The 15,233-nt window shown below is 37.4% G+C and overlaps 1 long non-coding RNA gene across 1 annotated transcript in view; it reads left to right on the top strand.

The window, feature by feature from the left end:
* The first annotated feature begins 5,661 nt into the window (after window positions 1–5,661).
* LOC125689165 (uncharacterized) overlaps window positions 5,662–15,233 on the top strand; it is a 36,588-nt gene continuing 27,016 nt past the window's right edge. The window contains exons 1-2 of the long non-coding RNA XR_007375091.1: window positions 5,662–5,754; window positions 6,643–6,761. This is a non-coding gene — a long non-coding RNA (uncharacterized LOC125689165). The remainder of the gene's footprint in view (window positions 5,755–6,642; window positions 6,762–15,233) is intronic.

Below are 15,233 nucleotides of genomic sequence, written 5' to 3'. Positions count from 1 at the left end.
TGCACGTCTGTGGATTGAACCCAATTTCACTGCTAACCAGCTGAGTCCTGAAGAGATCCAACAGGGATCAATCTGGCAGAACAAATTTCATAACACTACTTGTACTCACTTTCTTTCTCTGATATTCACATTACTTGTCCTTCCCTCCAGAACAACTACAGTCCATTCACCAATCCATTTGACTGCTGATTCATTTCATTCATCTGTACTTCCAGTTCATCTTTTTAATACATCCATACATTAGTCATTCACATTTAGCCATCAGTCAAAATATTCCCATCCCCGTTTCTGTCAATTTTTTTCTCTATATTTTGTCCAGTTATTCTCCCTCTTAATGTGCCATTTATATATCTTTACACTTGATACATAATGATGAAAATACACGTAATTATATATATAAGCTTTTCCATGATCAACAGCACTGCATATTAGAATATTCTCTAAACTAAGGACTGAAAGGAATTTGGAAGTATTATTTCTAGGTGCAAAACCAGGAATGCTTATAGCAGTGCAAATGGAACATAAAGGCATCTAGCTCAAAATGCAGTGGTAGGTCTTCACTTGCTATATTCCTACTACAGCTTTTAGGATTAACTTCTGAACAAGCCATTTTACAGCTGAGCAAATCAAAATCAGATAAAAGTTAACATGTTCTTTTGTCCCGTGATATAATGGACAATAGTAGTATAATAGAGGATTGCAACAAAATAAATTTATGTTGATGGTAGAAGATCAAAAAAGACAAGTAAATTCTGTGGGCCTGAGGATGGGGAGCATAGAACAGAACAGAGGAGGGCCTATCTGGATTGTATAATTTAGACTGTACGTTTGATAGGACCTCTTGCAAGGTATAGAGGTAACACTGACCTTCTGTGTAGCCTTGCAAAACAATTGATTTTTCCATGCTTAGATTGAGAGTGAAGAAACAGTTTGCAAAAATGGAGAAAATACACATTTAGGGGAAAAAAAAAAAAAAAGAAAAAAATGATAAGATTGGGAAGTGAAAAGAATGTGATCATAACCTAATGTGTTCATAATAGCAGTATAAATGATGGAAGGGAAAAACTAATTCTCTTTGTCAAAAGCTGAAGGGATAAAGAAGAAATAGTTGGACAATACAGAAGGAATAATTTAAGCATGATAACAGCAAAAAATTCTTACATTTTTACAGTATGGAAATGCAGTATAGAGGGAGTTTTAAGAGGGAAAATTGACCTACTTAAAAAAAAATTGGACATTAGAAATGTGTGCAGCAAGAAGTCTTTGGGTGTTTTAGGTACGCTGGTTGAAATGCTTTGTAGCTCTTGGTGTTCCACGTTTAACGTGTCAGGATGAGGAATTCTGCGAGGGTCTGAAAGAGATGCTGTACTGTATCCTACACTTCCTGATTTTGTACTCAGGCATGGTTCACCGGGCATCCGTCCTTTCACATGCATACCTCCCTCGTCCTGTTTTCAAGGGAAACCACAGGTACAGGGATACAGAGAGCATTGGCATGCTTCTGCCTGGTTTGGGTGTGGATGAACTTTGTAGCACATGGCAGAGCATGGATAAATACAGGCCCAGCTAGTAAGCCTTATGCTTGAATGATTACAGTCCTGGAAATGTCTATGGATGTAATTTGCGCTGAGGTCCCACAGGAGAGAAAAAAGCCTTTAAAAACATGATTTGCTCAATGAAATACAGATGTCAGAAAAAGGTTGAGTGGATTACTGACCCAAAATTTCTTTTTTTGTATCAGGAAGCACTTTGACAAAGTGTTCAGATTTTACTTATATAGCACACGTGTTTAAGGCTGGCAAAAAGAATCACACTCCCAGACCCAGACTGCCCTGACAGCTGTTCAGGTGGCCAAGTTCTGGGGTCCCCCCAGGGATGTTCAGATTCATGGCAGCCTATACCTTGGGCCTAAGTCTGGCTAGCTGGACCCTGATCCTAATATTAGGACTAGTCCATGAAAAGAAGGAAGTGTGGCCTGAAACAGACATATTCTGAGGCAAGAAGTTCTAGAGAGACAAGAAAAGAAAAAGAAAAAAACGAAAGACTGAAGAGAAGGTATAGATGAGAGTGCAGTCACTTTAAAAAGAACTAAACAGAATTAATTATCACTTTCTGCAAGATTCAGTTTAAAAATATGGTTCTGGAAAATGAAGAAAGCAGAATGACCCTCTTAGTTTTTTTTTATCCCTTCATCGCCATCTTTTATTGTCTGCATTCCAGGTGGAGGAATAGCTTGTCTCCCTATGTTTCCAGTTAAAATAAGAAGGTAAAGTCACAACATGAATCAAGAAACATGTTCAGCGACATTGGGCAGCTCTGAATTGCCAGCAAAGAATGTCTGCTACTTGCCTTTTCTGAACTTTTTTTAGCTGTAAGGCTTATGGTGCATTTGGACATTTGATTATGTATGAAGTCTTGAATGATAGGTAATTAGCATTCAGAAGGAATACTTCTGTCTATGCATATTATTTGCACAGGTTAAGTATTCCTGATAAAAATTCTCAAATCATACAAACTGAATTTAACTTAATTGGAACTATGAATACTCATGCAGAAGGTAAAAGGGAGCTTGCCCAAGCCTTTGTACCATGGAAACGAGGAGAGAAAGGGGCATGAAGGGTAAGTGTGCAGGAGAGAAAATCACCCCCAATCACAAAGTGAAGAAGATAAGAAGAGAGAGATGTCATGAAATGCTTACAGCTATTCTTGTTCTCTTGCACCGTAGCAAAGAATAGGGAAAGACAAATCTTTGCAGAGTTTTTAGAGTAACCTTCACCTAAGGAACAACCTGTAAAACCAGCTAGGTTATTTTTGGAAGGAGTGAAAATATAAGTAGCCATAGATACCTTAATTACGAGGACCTTCAGGCACATGTAAAAGCATGGCTGCAAAATCTGCCATGTCATTTTGGCCAGCCCTTTGGATGTATTTTTTCCTCTTCCCAAAATGGAAGACGGCAAAAACATTTTACATATAACAGTGTTTCATTGTGACATATTGTTTCATCAGCATCAAAATATTCCTAGAGAACATGTCAATTTTGATGAAAGTTTCATTGGAAAGGAGCTGAAACAAATTGCTTCAGCTGTCTTGTTTTATTTCAGCAATGTCAAAACATTTTGTTTTGATAAGGTAAAAACATTCTAGTTTGACGGCACCATTTTGATTAATTGATTTTTGTTGTAGTCATATTAATTTTTCATATTGCATTTACATGAATTTTTAAATGGTATTTTGCACTGAAGTTTGAAGATAATGTTATAGTGTTTTCACATTAACAAAATAAAGTATTTTAACATAATTATGTGAAACATTTCATCTTCAGCAAACCAAAACAATTTGACACTACCAAAATGAAGCATTCTGATACTTCCAAGAGACTTAAAAATCTGTCTGTCAAAAATGTGGAATATGAGGCAGTTTAGCTTGAGTTCAAGAGGAAATCAATATTGCAAAACCTGAACTATCTTCACAGCAAAATTTCAGTTTCTCCTACTCCAGAAATCAGATGTATCAAGCTCAGAAAAGGTTTATCCTTTGAGATATGCTCTCATTCACCATTTAGTATCCAGGTAATTATTTAGAGAATATAGGATGCAGAAGAAACCAAGTTCAGAAATTAGCAGTAAAATGTCTGGGCTATGTGCTGCTGGATGTAAATCTGTCCATCAGTTGTAAGCATATGACCTCCACTGTCCTCTACTCGGGCAGAAGTCTGCTAAGATAAAAAGTTTTTCACAAGTGGAGACAGGATTTTCTTTTGCGGATTAGTCAGTCTATGCTTTTTTATATTGTATATTTCTAGCTATATCAATAACGATACAGCCGAAACCAGAAATAATCTGTTGATGACTGAGGAGTACAGGAAAAAAAACGTCAATAGGAAAAATGCTGCATGCAAAAATGTTTTTTTTTTTCCTCCCGTACTGACTTTATCTTTTTCAGTTTGAGGCTCTGCAGAAGATGCACTTTATTAGTACAAAGTAATAAGCTATAAGTAATAGTGATAATATGACGCTAAGGCTAAAGCATACTGGCTTTAATCATACACAAAAAGCCATAGTCTAGACCATTTCTCAATAGCTGTGTTTCCTGCAGGGTATACAGATTGCAGGTCTGCAAGTAGATTTTGAGGTACTTACATAGACAGGTGTTATAGGTGGGGAGACACATTCCTAATAAACACAAAATAAGTAATCTTATCAATAAGAAGCATGGTGTGGTCACAGTCTCCAAAGCTTTATGTGAACATTCACTATTCAGAGCAAAATGCAGAAAATAATAAATACATCTTCAGTTTTTGTGTCAATATTCTCAAATGTTAACAAATCTCTAGAAATATGGAATGCAAGTATTTCTCAGCAAGGTCAGTAAGTGTTCAAATAATGGAAAGTAACCTTCACAACAGTGCTTATTTTGTGAGTTCATCATTTGCTTGGACATTTTATCAAAACTGGACATTTTGAATGTATATCACAGAACCACAGAGGTCAGAAGCAACCTCTGGAGGTTATCTAGTCCAACTCTACTCAAGCAGGTTCCCTACAGCACGTCACACATAAGCATCCAGGTGGGTTTTGAATATCTCCAGAGGAGACTCCACAACCTCTCTGAGCAGCCTGTTCCAATGCTCCGTCACTCTTCTCCCTGACCTCCAAGCAGAGTCTTTTGTCCTGAAACATGAGAGTGATTGTATTTTCTCTTGTGATATTTTCCTGGGTAACTGTTAGTAGATGCTAATCTTATGCATATACCTGCTAAATCCTTTCTTCAAATTTGCAAAGCTTTTTGCCGTATTAAGAGAAATAGCAATGTGGAACTGAGAGTTGCATAGTGAGTGGATTAATTTAACTGATTGCTGTGCTGGAAAATAATGCCCTTTTGCCATTGTAAATCTGCTGTCTTTAGATGTCATTGAAAACATTACACTGCATGAATGAGATGTGGGACAGTCTTCTGTGTGGGGCCTGGTTGTATACCTCGTTGCAGCCTTCTCAGTTTCATCTTACAACAGGGACATCTTTTACCAGACACTTACCAACAAATACTACTGACAAGTTCTAAGGCATAAAACACTGAAAGAAGGAACTTCTGCAAAGATTTTGCTGGCTGTGTGGATATCTGCTTGCTTAAACTGCCTGTCTGTATTGCTTGCTAAACCTTCAATAGGTAAAATGTTTCCTAGCGCTATATTTGTTTTCCACTTTTGCTCTCTCCTTCCACTGAAGAAGTACTCTCTGACTTCCAGTGATTCCTTAAGGCATACAAAGAAATAGAGAGAGCTTATCTTTTGCGATGACAAAGCTTTAAATGTTTAAATTTGGGATTCCACCAATACATGAGTTTTGACAATTGAAAGAAAAAAATGATACAGGATAGAATATGAAGTACTGACTCCAGCCATAATTCCACTCTGGCTAACAGAAATTTGATCATTGACTTCTAGCCCCCCAAATGTGATATTTCTATTGTAGAAAGCATAAACCATGTTCCCTGTATAAGATAGTTAGAGGGGAGCAGGTGGTAATCCTTCATTTGTTATAGCAGAAGGTGCACAGGTGCCTAAAATGATGATAGAAGGCAGGTAAGACCAGGTGTGGAGAATTAATTAGCATCTCTACTCTTTCTACAAAAGGTGGGTGGCAATGCCAAGAAATCTGGTTATTTAAAAGTATGTAGTGGAAAGCGTTGGCTTGCCCCTTTTAGCAACATGGAAAAAAAAAACAAAACAGTATAGTGAGGCATCTGATGCAGGTAATAATAAATAGAATTGTTTTATTTTATAGTGGAGTTTTAAAAACACTGAAATATGAAAGCTTTGTGTGCTGGGTTTTTCCTTTCTATTGTCCTAGAAAATAGTGTGTGAGGGGGTGTTTGTGTCTTTCTTCTACAAGGAAGGAAGTCTTTATTACAGCTATAGCTCTGTAAAGTGCAGAGCAGATGCCATAAATTTCTACAAAAGCAATAAAATAAAACATCAGTAAATTTTTAAGAAATAAATACCCTCATAATAACTTTATGGTATTCTTAAATGTATTTAGAAAGTACAGTGGTTGCGATGGAAAGGTTCTTCCACCACAGGTTAGGCAGGATTTTATCTTGTGTTTAAAACTGAGGGTAAAAGAGTCAGGAAGTTGAGCTCTCTAGAGGTTAACAGAAAATTCTTAGTTACTGTTTCTGGTTAATTTACTTTAGGTTGCAGATATTAATCACATGGGAGATGAGCTCAAACAATATATACATTTTCATGAAGCATTATTTATTTGGAGAAAAGAGAGTAAGGACGAGTGAAGGAGAATGAGATGTATTTGCCCTAAGTTCTGCTTTCAAATCTTCCACTCTGAAAGAGGACTGGAAATGGGATGGGAAGAAAGCATTTTCACTGCTTCTACCAAAATTCCTTGAATGTTCTTATATCAAAGCACAAGCTTGATGTCTGTAGACCTTTTTGGCATGGAAGATCTCTTATGCCTTGCCATTGTGGAAAGCAAGGCTTGTTAGTTCAGATTAATAATGCAGTGACAGTAAAAAGGGTATTGTACCAATCTCTGAGGGGTAAAGGTGCTTCCTGAGGGGATTTTTAACATGCTGTGGTATTTCATGGAAGAAAGGCTAAAGATTGTGGCTTGTTCTTTTTCTCAGAGCAATGAACCTGTAAGTAAAAGGAAATCCTGCTCAATGAATAATGAAGTGGATGGCATGAAGATGATGGCCAGGGGTGCTGGAGTCAAGGATCTGCTTAAAATAGTTCATGTGGTCTGGTGAGTGGCTTTGCCAACCTATCTCTGGAAATCTCTGCTCTCACTTCTGCATTGCTTAAGCTTTCCTTGTGAAATGACCCTTTCTCTTATATGGCCTCTCTTTTGTTTTCCTCTCATTTTTCTCTTCATGCTCTTCCCTTCCTATGCGTTTGAATGTAATTTCAGTCCCAAAGCTCTGTTTCAGTACAACAGAAAGAGTTGTCAACTCTTTCTTTTGGACAATGGCATATTTTCTGGGTAGAAGCACAGTACCTGTCTGTGATGTGAGGTACAAATGAGCCATTGTTGAGCCTGAAACATGCGTTTCAATCTGACCACACTGAGTGAGTTGCTGATGTTTGGTGCTTTTTTTTTTTTAAAGCCATGACATAACAAGTGAAAGTCTTTTTGCTTTGTACTTAAATGATGAACTGTCACAGTTAGAAAGATTAACGTGATGGAAAAGCAATACAGGAGTGGAATGGCAAAAGGACAAACAGTAAAGGAATGCTCATCCATGTCTGAGGATCTGGGCTCACAGGGAAAAACTCCACAAGGGAGGAATCTCCAACCAGGGATCCCTCCCTTGTGGCAGTCAGCCCTTAAATGGGCTCTAGGAGAGGTGCAGCTAGGCTCCAGTCCTTACAGTCACACAGGTGAATTGCCACCATTTTAATTGATTAGCTTTTTCACATCACTGAGAAATTAATCCAGCCACACATAGATCTCGGGTTTTGGAAAGCGTGTGTTGTGTGTATAAAATTCAACTTAGGAGGAAGGATAAAAAAAAAACTCCTCTATCCCCTAACTGAGGGATATGGGTTTTGGAGAGAGATGGAAATATATATTTATTCTGTCTGTCAAGGAAACTATTTTTTGTCTATGTTTTGGCAACTATAGTTGTGTAAAAGGGCTAGAAAGGAAGTGTTTTCAGGAAGCTTTTAGGCCTCTATTAGTGAGAATAGAGTAGGATGATTCTGTTCAATATCATAATGTCTTATCACCTGGGTGTTAAATTGTGAAAGTTAATTGGGTAGACAGCCACAGAAATCCTCTGATACTTGTCTACTCATTGGATGTTCTTCTTGTTCTACTAGTCTCTCAGTTCTACTTCATGTACTTCAGGAGAACAGCACAAGATAGTTGAACTTCTGCATACTTGAGAGTCTTTCACCATCTGTTTTCTCTGGCATTGGTTGTCAGAAAGCATTTGCAGCTATGTTTTCCAAGAAAATCTTAATAATTGGTGTTCCTCTGTGCTACAAAATCACTTGTCTTAATGTTGTGTGTGCCCTCTTTAACTCATAACTGAGCTACTTTAAATAGCCTAGGATTTGCAGTTTCCTCTCTTATAAAAAGAGCGATTGTTGTCGCTATTGGATTTGAACAGTGCTACAAACTGTCTTCAAACTATTCTCTATGTAAGAGTGTGCTTCTCCCAGCCCCTGATCCCCCATGCTGAAACCAACAATGACATTCTCTTCTTTGGAGGAGAGGACTGCTTTAAAACAGAAGTTTATTATTCTGCGCCAGTTTGTTTTGGTTACTGCATTTATCTAATGTAGGAGCATTCTTTTTTTAGAAACAATCTTCACTGATGTTTTGTGGTGTTGTTTTTTTTTTTTCTGCACTCCCGGGTATGAAGAAATCAGCAACTGTCCTTTTTTTGAGAATAAGAGCTTAACTGTAAGTTTTCTCCTTTCACAAAAAGCATGAGGTGGCTGTACTGACAAATACAAGCAAAACACATTGTACAATATTTCTGCACAATCGAGCTGCGAGCAAAAACAATTCTTCACCTTGTCAGTGTGTAGTCACAAAACAGTGTTTGCATCTTCAGCAGCCTAAAACAGATGAATTCTCAATACAATCTGAAGGCTGGTGACAAGAAGAAAGCTTCTGAAATGGGTAGTTAATCTTTGGCTCCTGGCAGGGGCTAGACAAAAATTTCTTATTAGAAATCAAAGATGGAGGCCCTGACAATTGGAGGCATTGAAGTTGTGAGAAAATTCTCCACAGAAGTTGTAATAATTTTTTAAAGTCAATAAAGAAAGAGCACAGGGCAATGGGCAGGAAGAGCGGGAGCAGGATTTCTCAATATGCAAGTTAAGGATTATATGAAATATTCCTATGAGAGACTGACTCCTAACCCTTGGAGTTTAAGTTACAAAGGGAAGAGGAACAGATCTGAGCCTTATGCCTTCACGGTATATCCCACTCTCTTCTAGCTTCTCTTCCATATGTCAAGAGGACTTGTCTTAAAGATGGACACATGCAGACCTACCTGGATATGGGAAGGACACCTATGGCAATGAATCTGTGCACTATTTAGAATTAATTGTGTGCAGAAATGTGTGAAAGAAAACAAGAAACTAATGGAAATGTCAACCAGACATTTCAGCTGTAGTAAAGGAGATCTGAGAGTAATTTATTGATTTGGTTTCAAACAGATTCCTCTTTGCCAGACTGCTTTCTTGCTTTTCAGCTATCCGGATAAGGAAGGAGTGGAAATTTTAGCATTGGAGAACCCCACTGTTTTTGCAGCGAACTTGTTTGTGCTTTCTTGTTTTGATGGAACTGATGTTTTTCTTTTCACCTTGACAGTGTCTCCTCTGATTAGAGTCCAACTGCATGGTAATGGTCTTTACAAACTGCTGCAGATGCCAAACGAAAATAAAAGTAGAGAATGTCAAGAAGAGGTGGGGATGACAGATAACAACACAAGTCAGGGGAAAAGAATGATAAACTGCCCTCTGGGCATAAAAGTTTAGTTTTAAAATGATGTTTTAAAAAGAAGAGGCATAAAATTTCGCTGGTTTGTATCTAATGTAATTCAGTGTAGCCCAGAGTAATACAGAGATATATAGCAGCCTATTGTTTTGTTTCCTATGAGATGCCACTTACAGAGGGAGCAGGAGAAAAAAAAAAAAAAGAGCAGTTCTGATCTAAATCCAGAACAAAAACATGTTGTGCCTTTTTTCTTTGAAAATATTGTGACCATGTATGTCTCCTTATTTGGCATGGCTACATTTCCTGAGGTATTTCCTGAGTATAAGAATTTTAAACATCTCCCTTTCATATGTCATGTTCTGTTTCCCTGCTCTGTAAGTTCTGGTGTTGTTGTAAAGCTGTAGAAAGTGACATGTCTAGCACCTGTCTCAGGCATAGCCCTGCTCCCCCACCCTTCTAGAAACTTACTGTTAGCATTTGGGAACATACTCATCATTTTCAATGCATCTCCAACATTAAAAGAAGGGTAAATTATCCAGTCCTATCTCTGTAATATTTTTGAGTCCTTGTTTGAACTCAATGTTTTGAGCCCTTTGTGAGAGAGGATTTTTCCTTTAGCCTCTTTACCTGGGAAGTATTTCTGCTTAACTAGCTCTTTCTGAGCTCCTTCATATCTGCATTTATTTCAGGGGAAAAAGAGCTTCATCTTCCTAAGGATTTGAAATCACCTTGAAATTTACACAAGTGAATTTCATAACTTTTTTTTTATAGTAGTAATTTATTATGTCTGTCAGAAAAAAGTGAAGCAATTGTGCTATTTTCTTAAAGTGTATTTTGTCTATTGCTTCCTGAAAGGGGAAAAAACTTCACAACCAGTATTCTTCACAACTAGTTGCTATCCTCTAGGATGAGGATTACCTGACAGTAAGATAACTGTGCCCTTTGACAGCAGAAATATTAGGGTAACTTGCATTTCAAAATACCAGGTATGTTTAGTTTGCATTGAGTTTGCATGCTTTTCAAATGAAGAATTCATTTAAATAAATTTCCCTCAGTTAAAGAAGTCCTCCCTAAGTATCCACTTATATGCATCAAAACTAAATTCAGATGGAGACAGTTGGCCTGATTCTTCACTTCCTTGCACTGGTGCAATATCATTGACACCTGTGATACTGCAGAGATATGCAAAAGGAGTAATACAGGGGGAACGTGCAACCTTATCTAGTGCTGATGTCCTCTGCCATGTTTTCTCAGAAAGACACACTGAGGAGGCAGTCAACGCTGCCTAAAACAAGTTTGCCATAATTTCCTTCTCTTTCTCTATTGCCTGAATTATTTTTCATGCTTTTGGCCAGAAGTCACTTAAGTTTCAAAACCTCAATTAATGGGGTGGTGGATTTTGTTTGTATTGCAGCTGGCATCCTGGAGAATTTGCTTGCAGTTAACTTGATGGCCAGCTTTGCTGTGAACTGTATGTCACTAATAATAACAAGTGACAATCTTGCCATTCCAACAATTTGACAAATTGACTGGGCTTCAAAATAAGTCAATTTCACCTGTCACAAAATTTGGCAGGCTTTTTGATTTAAATCCCCAGGATCAAGTATTTCTGACAGAGATCTCAAAGCGCACGAGCTGGTAGGCATGCCAGGCAAGTCAGTTTCTTGATAGAGCAGACATTTACAGTGCAGAGGAATGAAGAGTGTGAAGGTGTGAAGTGGCAGCTTTACCTTCTTCTCTAGGGCTGTATTTGACTTGCCCTTTTGTGCTGCTTTTTCGAATAAATCAATGTTCAGTGCATTCAAACACTTCATGTTAAATAACTTACTGTACTTAACCAACATGTGCAATGCTCATGTCGAGGGTCCTCATTAAGACATGTGAGTTTCTTGAGGCTGCCTTTATCAGCAGTTAGGTGGTTTAATTTGTGTTTAGTTTAAGGCACTGTTATGCTAAAAATGAGCACAAATGGATTTTTTTCTTGCAACTGCAATGTTCTATTTTTGCTGTGCAGTGGGGAGATACCTCTCTACCAGACTGCCTTTGTGGGTTGAGGCTCAATGTGACAATGCTATCTCTTGTAGAACTAGACTGGAGCAATCTGCACTCTGGTTTCATAGCTGTTGGGCACGTCACTGTAGGTACCTTTTACGACCTCAGGATCTTTTCCCTTTTGCTTTTAAGAAAGAGGGAAAACATTTTTATTATTATTATTATTATTATTATTATTATTATTATTATTATTATTATATATCAATGTTAACCATGTAAGTAAGTACTTGTGTACCTTAAGTGGAGTCGTGTCCTTATTTCACTCTATTTCAAGGATGGTAATTCTCACCAAAAAACAACTCCATTGGAAACTTCAAAGAGTCCTCAAGGCTTTCTTCTGATTCTACAGTTACAGTGCGAGATCTGATATTAAAGTGACAGCAATTCTTGTTCTATTTCAGAGTGGAGAAAGTAGTACAATTTCATTTGTACGTCTAAAAGATAGCTGTGTGACTCCAGTTCAGATGTACTGAGTTTTCTTCTGAGGCAAATACTTGCATATAATGAGCCACCTGCCTATTGCAGGATATCTGAAGCCAAATCAAAAGCTCAGGCTCCTGCTAGCATAGCTGTGTAGATCAGGCCTGGGAAGAAGAGAGATCCCAAGCAGATTTAACTCTAACACTCATACTACTGTTGATCTATTTATACTAGCAATCCTGTGCCTTTCTCTATCACATTAGAGGTCTGTCCTGTGCTGTTACAAAGATACATGGTTTTGCAGGAACACTTTCCCTTGTGCTAAAAGTACTGCACTCTTGGGGTTGGCTTTGAAATGGCAGTGCAGCTTACTGAAATACCAGTACAAAAGTGTGAGTAGGGAAAACCTCAGATCCCCCAGGCAGTGGTATTTTTGTTTTTCTTTATTTTTTTAAAATTCATCTTGCTTCTACCATGAAGAAAACTGGAGTAATATGGGAAGAAATAAATTGAAAGATTCTAGAGCAAGTAACATTTTGCTTTTGCCATGCTAGTAGCAAGTTTTACTTTCTCTCGATGAAAGTTTGCATAGGAGGTGTGTTAAACTTCCTTGAAATAGACTATTTTTTCTATATTAAAACAATGATCACATTGTTATTTTTCTTTAAGTCCTTTAAGATCTTTAAGTTCTTTAAGATATTCATAAAAAATCATTATTTGATAAGCACATAGAAGGATTTGCAAACTTAAAATTATCAGAATTTTAAGATCTCACTAAAATTATTCAAGTATGATAATATCCCCCCATTTTGATCAGTGCTGAGAAACAGCTTCTAGTAGAAGGTGACTCTGCATTATCTGAGAATGTTGAATCATCAGGAAAGAGAAATGATACCATAGAATATCATACAATGGATTAGGTTGGAGTGGACCTTGAAGATAATCTGGTTCCTCCCCCTCGCTATATCAAGGATTGCCAAATATGTAATTTGCTAAATATATGTTGTCATATGTTCCAACAACCCTGGTGGTCACATATGAAGTCAGTAATATATATAATTTAAAACAATGGAAAAAAAAAAAAAGAAAACACATCCACAAGTTAAGTTTTTCTTTACAAATAATCTTCCAAATAGTTGTGAATACTGAATAAGTGAAATGCAAAATGAGGTAAGACCTCAAGGGACCAAGATGTACTTCTGTGCTTTATCTCATATTAAATATACTGAGAATATCCTTGCTGGATATTTGTTCAACTATTCTTACATTGTTTCTGAGAAAAACCTCTTGCAGCTCTCTCTAAAAAGTCTCTCCCAAAGCTTCACTATGTTTTGGATTTCCTCTAGTGTCTACTGGAAGAAACTAATTCTAAATACTAAATAGAATCCCTCCAAATATCTTTACTTTTTTTCTTGGTCCTTACCAGCTAGAGAGCTCTTGATCTGCTTTTTACAGCCACTATTTTTTAAAATGGAAAAATGTTAATATATGTCTTCCCCCACTCTCCTTTTTCTTATTCTAACCATTCATTTGCCTTTAATCTTTCTTCACAGATAAGATGGTAAACAGAATCCTTCTTACTTTTTAAATCAGTTTTCTTTCTAAAAACATCAATCAAAATTGTCAGCAGTCACCTGTACTGGTTGTGTTAGTATGTACGCTGGAATAATGACTGTTTTCTTACGCACAGCATTTCTAAGTAACGTGATCCAGTATGAGATTTTCCCTTTCTGCTGCAGTATCCCATTTATTTTGTCATATGCTATTTGTGACCTGCTGTACTTACTGATTCTCCTCTGCTCAGTCAGCTTATTCACTTCTCCTCATGGATTTGGCCTTGTGCCTACTGAATTTCATCTTACAGATTTCAAAATGTCTTTCCACGTTTTACTGTACGTTCTGCTTTCAATGCTGTCTTCTGAGGAGCTTGTAGTCTTGTTCAACTTGCTGCTTGTGTGATTTTTATAAGCATCCTTGTTTCTGGATCATCAACAAAACCAAAGGCAGGTCAAATCACTGTGGGATAATGATTCAAAATCTCCTTTGACCATGAGCCAACTATCCTAATGGTAGCTTTAGAATCATTTGAAAGTACTTTTTCCTATTTGATTAGGAGACTGGTTTCTAATATCAAGAAACAATCGGTCTGTCAATTCTGTCTGGCATGAAAGCCCACACTACAGACTTGGGAGTTGGTGACTTATTTGATTTTTAGAGATTTGCTTTTTTGATACGTGTACTTTCATCTAGCAGAGCTAAAGCATCAAGACTTACATGTGTTTTTTAGTGAGTCTGAATCTCTTGCTAAAACCAGTATTTTAACCTTGGAGAAGTTTGGATTCAGCTTATCTTTGTATTTGGCTTGGTATTATTTTATATCTAAAGAATTTAACAATTCTCAATTTTTCAAAAAAAAAAAAATTCAGAGAAATAAGCAGGTTTCTACTCAATTCAAAACAAATGGGGAGGCGAAGTTTTTTAATCTGGGGAATAAAAATAATGAAGATCCATAACAACTTAGAAATATAGTGGATTTGCTTCCTTCTAGAATGCAATGCACATGTGACAAAAGGGCCTGTGACTTGTATGATGAGTTTTGTCTCAGGAAAACCTGCTGAAACCTGGAGAGGATATATTCCATCAGAATGGATTTGGACTCTCTCTTCTACTTGTCTTTATTATTGTATTACTTTATTGAAGCTGGAACCTAAATTTAGTTTCATTTGGGGTTGTGGTATCTTGTTTGGCCAATGCTAGACCAGCTGCAAGAGAACATTTTTTCAACTGATTTGCATAAATGAGCTTGCCTCCAGGCCTGCTCTCTTTCTCCACAGTTGGTCTTCCTGCTTCTGCTCGTTATCTCTGATTTTTAGCAAGTCTTTGAATTTCTGCCACGTACAGTCTAAGAGACTAGGAGGATTGAAGGCTTCCTTGATGAGGAATAGGAAATGTGGGAAGGTGAAAGCAAAAGCCTCAGGTATTCTGGAGACCTAAGAAAAAAAAATATGAAGAATCTGACAGAAATGGTGGAGGAGGATCTCTGAAGGATGTGAGAAGGCAAAGAGAAAGTGGGTGAAACCAGCAACTTCTCTTCTGATGAAACATCTGAAAAGTCTTGTTCCTTTCTGTGGTCTTATAGAGATCCATGAGCAATCTGAGTGTGTGGGCATTCCTGTTGTGAATGGAGGCAATGCCTGGAGACATAGCAGCTCTGTTGGCAATATGAACATCCTAATGCAGTTACAGAAACTCTGTAACTGCAGAGAAAAGAACCTTATTGGGTGCTCTTTT

This window comes from Lagopus muta, chromosome 2, assembly GCF_023343835.1.
Source record: "Lagopus muta isolate bLagMut1 chromosome 2, bLagMut1 primary, whole genome shotgun sequence".
Classification (NCBI taxonomy): domain Eukaryota; kingdom Metazoa; phylum Chordata; class Aves; order Galliformes; family Phasianidae; genus Lagopus; species Lagopus muta.
The sequence above is the reverse complement of the archived record's forward strand: the minus strand, read 5'-3'. Positions and strand labels throughout refer to the sequence as shown.